The 15,493-nt window shown below is 43.4% G+C and overlaps 1 protein-coding gene across 1 annotated transcript in view; it reads left to right on the forward strand.

The window, feature by feature from the left end:
- The window catches only part of LOC126183799 (nose resistant to fluoxetine protein 6-like), a gene marked incomplete at its 5' end in the record, with an annotated part of 195,520 nt that overhangs the window by 112,300 nt on the left and 67,727 nt on the right, over positions 1 to 15,493 (forward strand). The window lies entirely within an intron of this gene.

Consider the following 15,493-nt stretch of genomic DNA (forward strand, 5'->3'; position numbering starts at 1 on the left):
GTGTGCAGAAGTGTCTACAAATTACATAGTATTACTAACACGACAACATACTAAGTTTCCACCGTAAGGAAGCAAATACATCATGCAAGGTTGCATTTCACTTTCAAGTTTCAATAAATTTGCATGTGCTCGTGTATTTGCTAAAGTCCTTGCCGTAGTGGTAACACCGGCTCTCGTCGTCTGCCGAGTGCTGTTGGCAAGCGAGGTGCGCTCGGCCCTTGTGATGCCAACAGAGAAGCTCCTTGATTGAAAAGTAGCGACACCGTCATGAAAACTGACATACGGCCGGGAGAGCGGTGTGCTGATCACATGCCCCTCCGTATCCGCATCCGGTGACGCCTTAGGGTGAATCTGACACGGCGGTCGGTCGGTACCGTTGGGCCTTCAAGATCTGTTCGGACGGCGTTTGTTTTTGTTTTTCTGTAATTTTTTTCCTGTAGAGTAGTAAACATATTTCGCAAAATAAATCATTTTCGTGAATAACAGAAATGTAGGTTTACTCTGATTCGTCAAATCCCTTGTCACATTAACGTCATTCAAACGCTAGCACAGTCGACTGAGACGGCACTGAGAGGATCACTCTGGATTTTCTGTGGCTTCCTCGTTTAGTGTTGAATATTTCAGTTCCAATAAGTCTTGCTAGTTAAGACTTGCTCAGCCTACTGGGTAGGACGCAATTTCTCCGTTAGTTTTCTATCTGCGTCAGTTGTCAACGAAAGTGTGAGGTTTAATTATTTTAATGCATGACTAAAACTAAATTAGTGTTTGAAACATTTGCAGCAGGTGTTTGGGGACTTCCTTAGCAATAACTGGCCATTGTAATGGTTTGATATAAGAGCTGAAAGTCGGTCGAGATGTCAGATAACGGCCACTACTGGGAAAAACAAGATTCATATCCCCACTCAGCCTATCAACAAACTAAATACACTCTCGGGATTGGATCGGCAGCGGTTTTTTATCTCGAGCATGAATCTTCGGATTTGAGAGATCTGTGGTCAGTCGATACCGTTCCTTCTAGGCAAACAACTTCAGCTTATTGAATTCTGCAATCAAATGCCACAAAAAATCTATTCTGAGCAACTCAAACCAGTGCACTGCCCAGATGCAGCGGTACATTAGGGAAGAAAAGATATGATCTTCAAAAGAGTTACTATTAAAATAATAATTTCAAAATTTCGGAATGATCCTGATAAGACAGGGTTATGAGGTGAAGTGGGCGTTCTAATCCCAAAGGTGTTCCTGTGGGTGCAGGTCAGGATTTTGGGCAGGTCAATCCATTTCAGGAATGTTAACGTCCACAAATCATCGCCTCACAGAAGCTCTTTATGACTTCCGAGCAATAACAGAACCACACCCTAACCACGAAAAACACCCCATACCGTAACGCCTCCGCACTTCACTGTTGGCACTACCCATGACGGCTGACAACTTTCTCCCGCCATTTGCCAAACCCAAACGCTTTCATTGATTGGCACAGGTATCACTCCAAACCACTCGTTTCCAGTCATTCCCTGTCCAGTGGCGTTGTTCTTTGCACCACCTGACGTGTCACTTAGCACTGACTACAGACACGTGCGGCTTACAAGCAGCTGCTCGACCATTGTACCCTAACCTTTTTAACTCCCTGTGTGCGGTCATTGTGCTGCCTGGACTGCTGGGTCCACCTGGGTACTTGCGAGTGGTTACTTTCACTGATTTCATGAGATTTTTTATAACAACGCTCCACAATGCTCGACGGTTCCTGTCCGTCTGTGCATGAGGTCTCTGCCTGGTCTTGGCTTAGCTGTGTTTGTTCCTCTGAATTTCCACTTCACAACTGCATCACCAACAGTTGACTTGGGCAGCTTTAGATGGTTTGAAGTTTTCCTGATGTATTTGTTACTTGGGTGACATCCAATGACTAATTGATGTTCGAAGTCACTGAGCTGTTCCGAGAGACAATTGTACTGTTACTGCTGTTCTGCTGACAACACAATACACGCCGCCTTCTTTTATACTGGCAGGTCTGACTCTCATGGCGTATAGTGGTCAGTTCCACATTTCCAAATTAATAATATAAGTGTAGACCAGATGTGGCTTGAATTCAAAGAAATAATATCGGTAGCAGTTGAGAGATTTATACCAAATAAATTAACAAACGACAGAGCTGTTCCTCATTGGTACACAAAACGGGTCAGAGCACTGTTGCATAAACAACGAAACAGACAAGCTAAATTTAAACAGACCCAAAATCCCCAAGATCGGCGATCTTTTACAGAAGTTCGAAATTTAGCGCGAACTTCAATGCGAGATACTTATAGCAGTTTCCACAACGAAACTTTATCTCGCAACCTGGCAGAAAATCCAAGGAGATTCTGGTCGTATGTGAAATATGTCAGCGGCAAGACACAGTCGATGCCTTCCTGCGCAATAGCACTGTCTATTGAAGACAGTGCTTCCAAAGCAGAGTTACTAAACACCGCCTTCCGAAATGGCTTCACAAAAGAAGACGAAGTAAATATTCCAGAATTCGAATCAAGAACAGCTGCCAACATGAGTAACGTAAAAGTAAATATCCTCGGAGTAATGAAGCAACTTAAATCACTTCACAAAAGGAAGTCTTCTGGTCCAGACTGAATATCATTACGCTCCTTTCAGTGTATGGTGATGCATTAGCTCCATACTTAACAATCATATACAACTGTTCGCTCAACTAAAGATCCGTACCCAAAGTTGCACAGGTCACACCAATATTCAAGAAAGGAAATAGGAGTAATCCACTTAATTACAGGCCCATATCACGTAGCAGGATTCTGGAACATAAATTGTGTTCGAACATTATGAATTACGTCGAAAAAAAAGGGTCTATTCACACAGGCAACATGGGTTTAGAAAACATCGTTCTTGTGAAATACGACTACCGGTAGCTCTTTTATCGCATTAAGTTTTGACAACGGATTTCAGATCGGTTCTGTATTTCTAGTTTTCCGGAAGGCTTTTGACACTGTACCACACTAGCGGCTTGTAGTGAAATTGCGTGCTTATGGAATATCGTTTCAGTTATGTGACTGGATTTGTGACATTCTGTCAGAGAGGTCGCAGTTCGTAGTAATTGACAGGAGGTCATCGAGTAAAACAGAAGTGATTTCTGGCGTTCCCCAAGGTAGTATTATAGGCCCTTTGCTGTTCCTTATCTAAATAAACGATTTAGGAGACAATCTGAGCAGGCCCCTGAGCTTGTTTGCAGATGACGCTGTCGTTTATCGACTAATAAAGTCATCAGAAGATCAAAACAAATTGCAAAACGATTTAGAATTACAATCTGAATGGTGCGAAATTTGGCAGTTGACCCTAAATAACGAAAAGTGTGAGGTCATCCACATGAGTGCTAAACGGAATTCGTTAAACTTCGGTTACACAACAAATCAGTCAAGTCTAAAGGTCGTAAATTCAACTAAATACCTAGGAATTACAATTATGAACAACTTAAATTGGAAGGAACACATAGAAAATGTTGTGGGGAAGGCTAACCAAAGACTGCGTTTTATTGGCAGTACACTTAGATAATGTAACAGATCTACTAAGGAGACTGCCTACACTACGCTTGTCTGTCCTCTTTTAGAATACTGCTCACAGTGTGGGATCCTTACCAGATAGGACTGACGGAGTACGTCGAAAAAGTTCAAAGAAGGCAGCACGTTTTGTGTTATCGTGAAATATGGGAGAGACTGTCACTGAAATGATACAGGATTTGGGCTGGAAAACATTAAAAGGAAGGCGTTTTTCGCTGCGACAGAATCTTCTCACGAAATTCCAATCACCAACTTTCTCCTCCAAATGAGAAAATACACTCCTGGAAATGGAAAAAAGAACACATTGACACCGGTGTGTCAGACCCACCATACTTGCTCCGGACACTGCGAGAGGGCTGTACAAGCAATGATCACACGCACGGCACAGCGGACACACCAGGAACCGCGGTGTTGGCCGTCGAATGGCGCTAGCTGCGCAGCATTTGTGCACCGCCGCCGTCAGTGTCAGCCAGTTTGCCGTGGCATACGGAGCTCCATCGCAGTCTTTAACACTGGTAGCATGCCGCGACAGCGTGGACGTGAACCGTATGTGCAGTTGACGGACTTTGAGCGAGGGCGTATAGTGGGCATGCGGGAGGCCGGGTGCACGTACCGCCGCATTGCTCAACACGTGGGGCGTGAGGTCTCCACAGTACATCGATGTTGTCGCCAGTGGTCGGCGGAAGGTGCACGTGCCCGTCGACCTGGGACCGGACCGCAGCGACGCACGGATGCACGCGAAGACCGTAGGATCCTACGCAGTACCGTAGGGGACCGCACCGCCACTTCCCAGCAAATTAGGGACACTGTTGCTCCTGGGGTATCGGCGAGGACCATTCGCAACCGTCTCCATGAAGCTGGGCTACGGTCCCGCACACCGTTAGGCCGTCTTCCGCTCACGCCCCAACATCGTGCAGCCCGCCTCCAGTGGTGTCGCGACAGGCGTGAATGGTGGGACGAATGGGGACGTGTCGTCTTCAGCGATGAGAGTCGCTTCTGCCTTGGTGCCAATGATGGTCGTATGCGTGTTTGGCGCCGTGCAGGTGAGCGCCACAATCAGGACTGCATACGACCGAGGCACACAGGGCCAACACCCGGCATCATGGTGTGGGGAGCGATCTCCTACACTGGCCGTACACCACTGGTGATCGTCGAGGGGACACTGAATAGTGCACGGTACATCCAAACCGTCATCGAACCCATCGTTCTACCATTCCTAGACCGGCAAGGGAACTTGCTGTTCCAACAGGACAATGCACGTCCGCATGTATCCCGTGCCACCCAACGTGCTCTAGAAGGTGTAAGTCAACTACCCTGGCCAGCAAGATCTCCGGATCTGTCCCCCATTGAGCATGTTTGGGACTGGATGAAGCGTCGTCTCACGCGGTCTGCACGTCCAGCACGAACGCTGGTCCAACTGAGGCGCCAGGTGGAAATGGCATGGCAAGCCGTTCCACAGGACTACATCCAGCATCTCTACGATCGTCTCCATGGGAGAATAGCAGCCTGCACTGCTGCGAAAGGTGGATATACACTGTACTAGTGCCGACATTGTGCATGCTCTGTTGCCTGTGTCTATGTGCCTGTGGTTCTGTCAGTGTGATCATGTGATGTATCTGACCACAGGAATGTGTCAGTAAAGTTTCCCCTTCCTGGGACAATGAATTCACGGTGTTCTTATTTCAATTTCCAGGAGTGTATTTTGTTGACACCGACCTAGATAGGGAGAAACAATCACCACGATAAAATAAGGGAAATCAGAGCTCATACAGAAAGATATGGGTGTTTGTTCTTTCCGCACACTATACGAGATTGAAATAATAGAGAATTGTGAAGGTGGTTCGATGACCCCTCTGCCAGGCACTTAAATATGATTTGTAGAGTATCCATGTAGATGTAGATGTAATTCAACTCACATACCACACGTTGCTAAGTCAGAGTGGATTCCGATTGTGGTTGAAAGTTCATGAGCCACTGCGGGGACTCTGAGGACTGACATAAAGAACTTTTCACACTGAATGGCACAGCCAACACCATATGCTAACGTAACCCAAACATCAAATCGACAGCTGCCAACTCTGCATTTGTGTACACTTAAATTACACTGTACCAGAACAAGACCATAATGACAATTTAAACCATTGGTGATATGTACAAGTAAAGCAATGAAGTTAATGACATGTCAAAATTGTCTTGATTGAAATGCAACACAAAACTTGAAGGTGAACCTAAGAATTACTTCTCTTGCTGTAACCATGGGAAATTTTGAAAATTTCATGTAAAAGAGAGTTTTATATGATACACTGTTGAATTCTGCTCATGTGCTTTTACCTTAAATAATGTTCCATGAATAGTTGTAGTCTAGTGGAAGTATGTATGGATGCGGTGGGGGTGGGATAGGGCCTCACCATTCACTAGTCCCTTTCCTTCACCCACCTATGCCCTTTCCTGCACCTCATCTGTCACTATGCAGCCTTCTATTCCACGAACACACCCACTAGTCATTTTCCCCTCCTCTACTTCTCTCCTTTCCTGGTCCCCAATCAAACAGCCTAACTGCACCTAGCAGCCCTACCATGTCTCTACCACATCCCTGCATGCTCCCACAACCACCATTACACCCTACCCCACCCCTACCCTGCTATCGCTACCCTGCCCTGTCCCACCTTCCACCTTATCCTCACCACCAACTGATTGCTTCTCCGATCACATGCAGTTGTGTACAATCTGGCCTCAGTGACCAGAGACAGTTGTCATGTGTGTGTAAGTTATACTTATGTAAGTGTGTGTGTGTGTGTGTGTGTGTGTGTGTGTGTGTGTGTGTGTTTTCTAATTTAGAGGAAACATTTTGGCCAAAAGCTTAAATGTATAGCAGTTTCTTTGTTGTGCCTGTCTGCGACTCAGAGTCTTGTCTGTATGGTGAGTAGCAATCTGTACTTTTAATACTATTGTCATTGTTCCATCCTGGATTTCCATTGTTTGAAAACTATAACATGGATACCCTGAGGCAGTCTTTACATCAGTATAATACACATGAAGTATTTAAAGATAGATATACTTACAATTAGAGTTCAGAAAATACACTGTAGTTGTAAATATGTAGGTATAAAACTGTTTAATATACCACCTTCAGAGATACATCAACTCGTATTAAATGTCTTTAAAAATAAAACACACAAGCAGCTGAAGAAAAGACAGTTTACAGGCTTTCAGTCAGTAACATATGTGTATAGTTCTTTACTAACAATGTGCAGTTCCATGTTTATCAGACTGTTTAATTTACCACTGAACATTTATATATGAATTTGCTATTTATAGTTTACCTTTACAGTCTATGTACTGCTCGTTTTTTACAATAAGTAAGCATGTTTATCTGACATTTCAGTTCCCACTGTGAAAGTTTTTTTTAAGTTACCCATCATGACATCAATTGCACATGAATGCTTAAATATCAATGAGTAAATAAATTAATGTGTTTCCGACAAGAATTTTAGTTTTTTAAAAGATTAAATTTTCATAAATGCTTAAAGAAGAGTTTTAGTTACAGAAACAATGCAAATTTTCTCTTTAAAGAAAAAAATCCCATTTATTTTCAATATGGACTGCTGAAGAATGTTTTGACAAGAAGGTAAGGAGAAAAAATGGTTTACAGGGGGAAGATGTAGGCAAAAAAGTTTTTCTGAAGATGTTTCACTGACATGCATGTCATTGAAATTCAATGATTTCATCCTCACTGAATTCATTTACTTCATTTCATTGAATTTAAATCCACTGATATATCCTTATGTTAGAGTGAGTCAAATTTATCCACCAAGTTTGTTCTCTCAGCTGTGGTTACTCCCTCTTACACAGAGGATGAAGCTCTGCTTGTAGTGTTAAGAAGCAATAAGTGGGACACATCAATAATGTTGAAACTTTCAGTTGATCCTCAAGTGGTCCTTGAATGACACCTATGGCTGATCCTGACAAACAGGAGATTCAGGTACTTATCTCGACTGGGAAAAATTTTGAGTGTAGTAATATATTAAAACATATATATTCAGGTTGCAAAGAACTATGTATGCAAAATTTTAGAGTGTTTAGCTGAGATAAACAGAAACACTTTTTCCTGTGACAAAATTTCAGAGATGCACAGTACTCCACAAGGGTTCCATTTTCAGCTACACACTTTCCATATAGCCTTAAGTCCATTGCTGGAATTACTGATTTCTGACAATCTGCATGGTCCTTGATTTTTAATACCTTTTTCTTAGCAATTTTGACTAGTTTTTGTAATGTTCAGTTACTGGAGGATCTTTGCTTGCTCTTGCCAACAGAGACATTTCCCTTATCCTTTCACAAGATACTTTAATTCTTCTAGTGATCAATGGTTTCTTACATGCCTGTTTAATGTCCTTTCTGATTAGCTTATGCAGAAAACTGTTTTCAAATACTGATATGAATTTGTGAAGGAATTGATTAAATTTTATGTCAGCATATGGTTCATTATAAATTTCACCCATATGATCTCTTGTAAATTATTTTTCAAAACATTTGTTCTAGACTCACTAATTTTTCTGTCTGCTTTCCACTGAGGAGTATCAGTACTATAATCCACTCTCTTATTTATCCTAACTAACTGTACATCATCATTAGAGACAGCATTTGTTACTGGTAATCCAGTTATTTTCTTACTTTTAAGCTTCATCAAAGAAAACATTATCAATTAGGATTCTACTATCTTTTTTCACCCTTGTTGGAAAGTTAATTACTGAGATCAAATTGTAGAACGCAAATAAGGTTTTGAGGTAATTTTTTCTATTATAATCGTCTTTGGATGAAGTTTTGAGAACTGTGAAAAGTTTTCAGTTCTCACGAGGGAATGGAAAGCATTGGCAAACGCTTTCAGAAGTTTTTGCAGTGTGCATGGCTATAGGAGAAAAACAACCAGCTTGGCCAGTTAGTCAGCAGGCTACACTTAGGGAAAACATTCTTAAATAACAGGTATAATGGACATACTTGATTTTGAAGTGAAACAGACATACAACACGTCCACTATGTTGCTCAGATTCTGCATCTACCTTATGGCAAATTTTATTGGTGTCTGGTGTTGCATAGTCACCAAGTTTTGCTACCACTTTGTCCCAAGTGCTTTGTATCCTGCCATGCCATCAGTGGCCTAAACAGCTCTAAATATGTCTTCTTGTACTTCTTTCAAGGCCAAGAAGCCCACAACCAATGATCCATTGCATACAGATCAAACAGTAATAAACCCCAACATGGACAATCCACAAAAATTGTTAATAGGTTTATGAATCTTAGACAAACCAACAGTATTTCAAGTGCAAACATGCATCGCATATGAATTTGAATACATATGTAACTCTTGGATCACCTTCATTACCACTAGTTGCAAGAAAGTTATAACATACAGTGCACATATGTTACAGATAAGGGGAACATTTTAAATTGAAGTTCCTTGTAAGTATGTTTGCTCTTTATGCATTAGTTCACTGATTACAGACAATATTTTTAACTTAGATTCTTTTAATCAATTTGGATTCTCAATTAATAACAAAATCCACTGAGTGTCCATTGAGATTTCATTCCAAGCAACTGACAAATTATACACAAAATTCTCAGACCTTTCTCCTCCCGGGTTAGGCTGCACAACAGATGTACAAGCTCAGATTCACATGAAGCCAAACACAGTTCCCCATTTTTCCAAAGTCTGACCTGTATCCCACATCCTCCACTACTGGAGGCGGAGTCTGAGTGATTACAAGAACAAACTGTCAGTATGCCCATGTTATCTAGCTCTTGAGTGGCACCATAGCAACTGTTCAGAAGGCGAACAGCTCTTTTAGACTATGTGGGATTTCAAGGCAGTAAACTCAGAAGTTGTTGTAGACACATTTACAATCTCTCATCCCAGAAAGTTATTTTTCAAAATAAAAGTTTTGAACTTTATACCAAGGTCAGTTTGTTTTGACACATATTTACAACTTCCATTACACCCAGAGTCTCAACAGGTTTTAGTTTTAAACAAGCCTTTATACCAATATCAAAGGCTCCCAATTGGGATTTCTGTCACCCTACCATCTTTCAGTGATTTCTTGAACAGTTGATCCACAGTATTTCTGCATGTTTCAATTACCTTGACAACATAATTGTCATAGGTGTTAATACAGATGAGCATTTGCAGAACCTTCACATGCTGAGCACTACATTGCAGAATGGTGACCTGAAATGGAATCTAAAGCAGTGGCACTTTTTACAATTCTCTGTTAAGTATCTAGATTTCATATACCCCAGAAAGGGTATCCTTCTCATCTGGTGGCACATAAAAGACATTGACAGCATGCTAACTGCTCACGGTCTGAAGAAGCTACAATTCTTCATAAAAAGCTACAGTACTTCACGGAAAAAGTAAAGTATTACTGTAGGTACATTTTGAATATAGCACAAGTATCACACCCTCTCAACATTCTTAGAAAGAAGTGTGCAAAGTCACTGGTGTGTGGCAAAGTATTTAGCTTTGCTAAAGGCACTACAGACTGCATAGTCTGTATCATGTCTAGTCTCACACTCCCCAGAAAATCCACTGATACTAGCTAATGAAGTGTCTCAATAGTGCATGGGGGGGGGGGGGCAGGGGAGGGGTAATTTTATCATACCATGAACTGGATGGTCTCAGCACCCCACTGCAATTAAAGGCAAGACTTTGAAAGCAGCTCAGCAGCATTTTGTGCATATAGAGAATTATGCTGCAAGCAAATTCTGTACATATCTCTGTGATGTCAATTTCATCACCAGTTCAAGTCTGCCTCCTTCACAAACCTCTGTTGCTACTGTTCAGTCCTCAATTTTCTTTACTGGATAAGAAAGCTCAACAGTTACCTTCAATGATCCATCAAGAGCAGTGCTAACAGAAAACGGTCACCAGTTCATATCTACATCCTTCATTGGGTTTTGTGAGCAACACAGCATCCAGCACCTCATTACCACTCCCTTCCATCCATAATCCAATAGGGAGGCAGAGCAGATGATCAACACCTTTAAGGGAAAAATGAAGACAGTAATGAAGTCGACATACGCAGAGAATGTTACAACATTTTTAAGCACTAACAAGTCCATGCTGATCACTGGGAAGAGCCCAGTGGAGCTGTTGCATGGCACACATCCACAGCCTTCCTCAACCTGCTCCAGCTGTAGCAGGATAAATGAGGACTATCACACCACCATTTTCCACTGGGTGCCATGGTATTGATGAGAACGTTCACCCAGCACAACACCAGGTGCATCCCACTTCATTCGCTGGTACCCTGGGACACTGCCTCAGATACCACCAGCTGCTCCCTCTTAACAGCAGCAGCAGCAATGGCAGCAACAACCATTGGCATCCTGCAGGTACCATGGACTGGCTCCCTGCGCCACACCCACAAACGGTGGCTTTATCATCCACTGACTCTGTGGCTCCACCCATAGGCCATGAGGACCACAGCACAGATGCTCCACTGCTCCTAACAATGCATTGCTATGCTGGGATGCAGATTCACCTATTCCTCCTCAGTCTGCAGTGGACATAGAGATGGAGGAATCCCGACCCATGATATTGCAGGTAGTAAGACTTCCTCCACATTGTAGCTGACTTATCTTGGGCGAGTTCCACCCCTACATCCCATCTCAGGGGAGGGGATGCTGTATCTGCAAATGAAAGCAATAGTGATGCAGGTGACAAGGTTTGATAGACCACATCACAAGTGGCACTCCACTTTGCTGGATTACACCGAGAGCAGTGCTCAACTCGGTGGAGATACATTTTTGCTCCACCAGTGGTCATAAAGCACCAACCAGTGGTCTCCAAGGTGGCATAAATAGGTCCACACAGTTAAGCACTGGTAGATTTGTGTGTTTGCTAACTAGGTGTTATTTTGCCACACACTGATTACATCACCAACTATGATTCTTGCCTATCCCATGAGCCCACTACACATTACTGTCTTGGCCAAATTATTTACTTGAGAACTTAATTTTCTGTAGCGATATTTTTAACAAATGCTTCACAGAGTTCTTGCCACACCAGATTTATCAGTCTCAAGCTTTCAACATCTTCCTCCATTGTCACCATCAGAAGATATTTCAGTAGCCCAATAGGTACTTTAGTTGGCTGAATTATGTCTTGAAGACATCACAGAGTCATGAAACTTCCATATGCTCATGAACATACAAACGATTATATTTGATGAAATGGAAATGTTATCCCATGCATCCACCTGCTAGGATTCTGCCATCAAAGCAGCAATTGAATCCAGAATTTCTAATAATAACTTTAACCAAGACATTGGTTAGATCATTACTGGTACATGGGAATGAGCACCTGATGCTGAAAAGCAACTGAGAAATCGGCTAAATCATCCACCATTTAATGAAATAAGCATCACTACCAGCGTTCTTCAGCCACAGACCTCAGCATACTCTCTGGTAGTATGTGGAATTTTCATGGCTCCATGACATCTCCATGACACAATTCAACCAACTAAAGTATCTAATGGTCTAGTTGATTCCCGGTACACACGTGTTTACTGTTTCATGCAGAACCACACTCTGCTCCCAAAGAGCTTGGAAAACAAAGATGATGATACATGAATTGGTCTATAGTAGCCAAATTAGCCCCCCCCCCCCACCCCCTCACCCCCTAGAGTGTGGAGCACAAAGATGAATGTGAGGGCATACATGTAAAGGAAGCACCCGGGGCAGGGAAGGAGCGGAGGGGGGGGGGGGGGGGGGGGGGGGGGGAGATGGAGGGTGTTTAAACAGAAACAATATATCAATACATGACATTAGTAAATGAAGTCCTCAAGCCAGCAAAGGGGGCAGATAGGCCTGCCCGACCAGGTGAATCCTCGTGCAGCAGTGGAGGAATCCAGGAAAGGGACTGTGGATTTTGAAGAGCTGAGTTAGTGAACCTGAATGCCTGTTGTGGTATAAAGTACCAACATGCAAGAGGACAGACTGGAGAAGGTGAATGTGGGTCAAGTTGTCATTGAGGAAGCTGGCTCATTCATAGAGTACAAACATGTTATCAGGATGCACAACAAAAAACACTTTATAACTACAAATGAAATCAGTATTGACATTACCTACCACTTCCATAGGGGGATGACAGAATCACCACATGAATCATCATCGGCAATGTCACACGTTCTGAGGCCAGCCCCTGACACGTCACTGAATCACAGGGGAGAGGCAGAGGGTGCATTTAGGAGAGAAAGTCATCACCATGACATGCGTGCAGGAATACAGGGGAAAGTCAATGCAGGTGAGGCAGGCCACGCAAATGTTAGTGATTAGCTGCTTAACATGCCCGACAAAGGTCAAGTCACAGATTTGATCTGAAGGGAGTGAAGGCTCGACTAACTCTGTGGGAGTGTGACAGGTTCTCCATATAGCACTTCCACCAGAGATGCGCCAAGGTCCTCCTTGTATGAGGCCTGAATGCCTAACATTGTCCATGGTAGGGTGGTGATATAAGCTGAGCAGCTGAAGAGCAAGATCCACATTAATAAAAGAGCTCAGGCCACCATGTCAGCCATGGTGGTAGTGAGGGAAATTACCTCTACCCAGTGGGTAAACCTGTCGATGGCGGACAGTATGTAACAAAAGGGGCCCGAGGAGGGTAAGGGCCCTACGGTATTGATGTGTATGTGTTGAAATGTTCGTTTTCCCATGTCGAATGTACCCATGGGGAGCTGTGCATGGCATCCTACTTTTGCACACTGACAACATACACACGCTCGTGCCCAATTGCAACATTGTTTTATCACCCTGGGCCAAACAAAACATTCGGATACCAGATGTGTGGTGGCACATATCCCATGGTGTGCCAAGTCATGAATACTATTAAAAATGTACCAGTGAAGATGTGTGGGAATCACCAGATGTATGTGTCCTGTTGAAATGTCACACCAGATGTGTAACGAGAACTCAGGAAGTGTCCGTAACTCAAGTTTGAGTCCTGTTTTAGATCGGAGCACAATGCGGTGAGTTCATTACCATCTGTTTGCAATCTAGGGAGTTTGCTGAGGTCTAGCTGTGAGGATAATACCAAAACATGAGATGAAAAATTGGTGACGACATTGTCTGCCCCTCTGATGTAACATATGTCATTTGTAAACTGGGATATGAGGTCCCTTTAAGGGAAAATGTCTTAGGGATGAGTCCATGCCAGGGTTGTGAAAAGTGTTGTGGGGCCAGTAAATAGCACGAGATGGCGACCTTTGATATCATCTTGGAAATGTTTGATAGTGGTGTAAATAGCAAATAGTTCCCAGTCAAAGGTCGACCATTTGCATTGAGAAGTGGACAGTTTATGGGAAAAAAACCTGAGCAACTGTAGAACAGAACCCACAGATTGCTGAAGTACTGCCCTCACTGTTGTATTACACGTGTCTGTAGTATGCAAGATGAGAGCATCAGGGATGGGGTGTGCGAGCATAACAGCCATCTGTAAGGCTGACTTGAGGTTATCAAATGCATGTCACATGTCTGGAGTCCAAGTGACCACCAGAGACCCTGAAGTGTTGTTGCCTGCGAGATCATCCGTCAGTGGAGCTCCTATGTTGGCAGCATGGGGAATGTGTTTGCAGTAGTAATTTACAGTTCCTACGAAGCGGCGAAGGCCCTGACAGTCTTTGGCCAAAGGCACTGAACTAATAGCATCAACCTATTTGGGTGAGGGGGGGGGGGGAGGGGGGGCTGCTGTTGGCAGAAACCACATCGCCCAAAAAAGTGACACTAGTGTGGCATATTTGTGACTTAGCATTGTTCACCATGACACCATTTGCTTGTAAGAGTTGTAACACTGTACTTAAGTAGAGTACATTATCCTCCAGTGAGAAAATTAACAAGTCTTCCAGGTATGCATATGCGAAGTCCAGTTTTCCAGCCAGCCACATCTGTGCAGCGTTTTTAAGGCCGAACGGCGTAAACAGATACTCAAACAATACGAACAGGGTGATGATGGTGGTTTTTTCAACATCCTCGGGTGCCATTGGCAGTCTGTGGTACACCTTGTGACACTCAATTACACTGAAAATTTGTGCCCTGTGCAGTTGGGAAACAAAATCTTGAATATTAGGGATGGGATAATTATCTAAAATTGTTCTGGTGTTAAGTGCTTGATAGTCTGTGCAGAGATGGAAAATGTCTTTCTTAGGCACCAAATGAATGGGTGACAACCAACTACTAGAAGAAGGGTGTATAGTCCTACTGTCTAAAAGTTCCTGAATAATCGCTTTGGCATGTTTAATTTTTTCTGGGTTTAAACACCTAGCCTTTGCACGCACCGGTGGACCTTCCATGGTACTGTATTTATCGCAAACACCGATAGGGATGATGGACCCACACCTGATGAAGTATGACTAACATGTAATGCACAGGCTTGTGTGGCCCAGGCCAGCAGATCAGCAGCAGTGATAGTGATCTACTGGTAGTCACTGTCGTGGGGCTCGGTGAGGTACTGGGTGGTGTCGTGAACACAACTTCTGTCCGGCAGTAGAAAAGTCAAGCGTCATCAGCGGCAGTTGCATGGAGGTGGCACGGAGGCTGTGGTTGTGGCCGTGTGTGACAGCTGGGCAACCTGCTTACCAGCATCCATGAGCTTAGCTTGCATGGTGGCAGTGCCTAAGAGGAGGGCTTCGTTGTTGTCCCGAAGTTTGTTGTTGTGTGATTTGAGAAAGAGCACTGCAACAGTGGCTTCAGCTAGCTTGCACAATATAGTGGCACTCTTGTATGAGAGGGATGAATTATCAGGACCAGTGGTACAGTCTACCAAGTTAAAGATTAGTGTACCTCATTGTAGGTTAGCTGAAAGAGCATGGGCTAAGAGAAAATGTACCCCGAGCACTGGTTCATCCACATCAGTGATAATAAAAATCCACTGTAAAGGAGTGTTAATATCC

This window comes from Schistocerca cancellata, chromosome 4, assembly GCF_023864275.1.
Source record: "Schistocerca cancellata isolate TAMUIC-IGC-003103 chromosome 4, iqSchCanc2.1, whole genome shotgun sequence".
NCBI classification, from domain to species: Eukaryota; Metazoa; Arthropoda; class Insecta; order Orthoptera; family Acrididae; genus Schistocerca; species Schistocerca cancellata.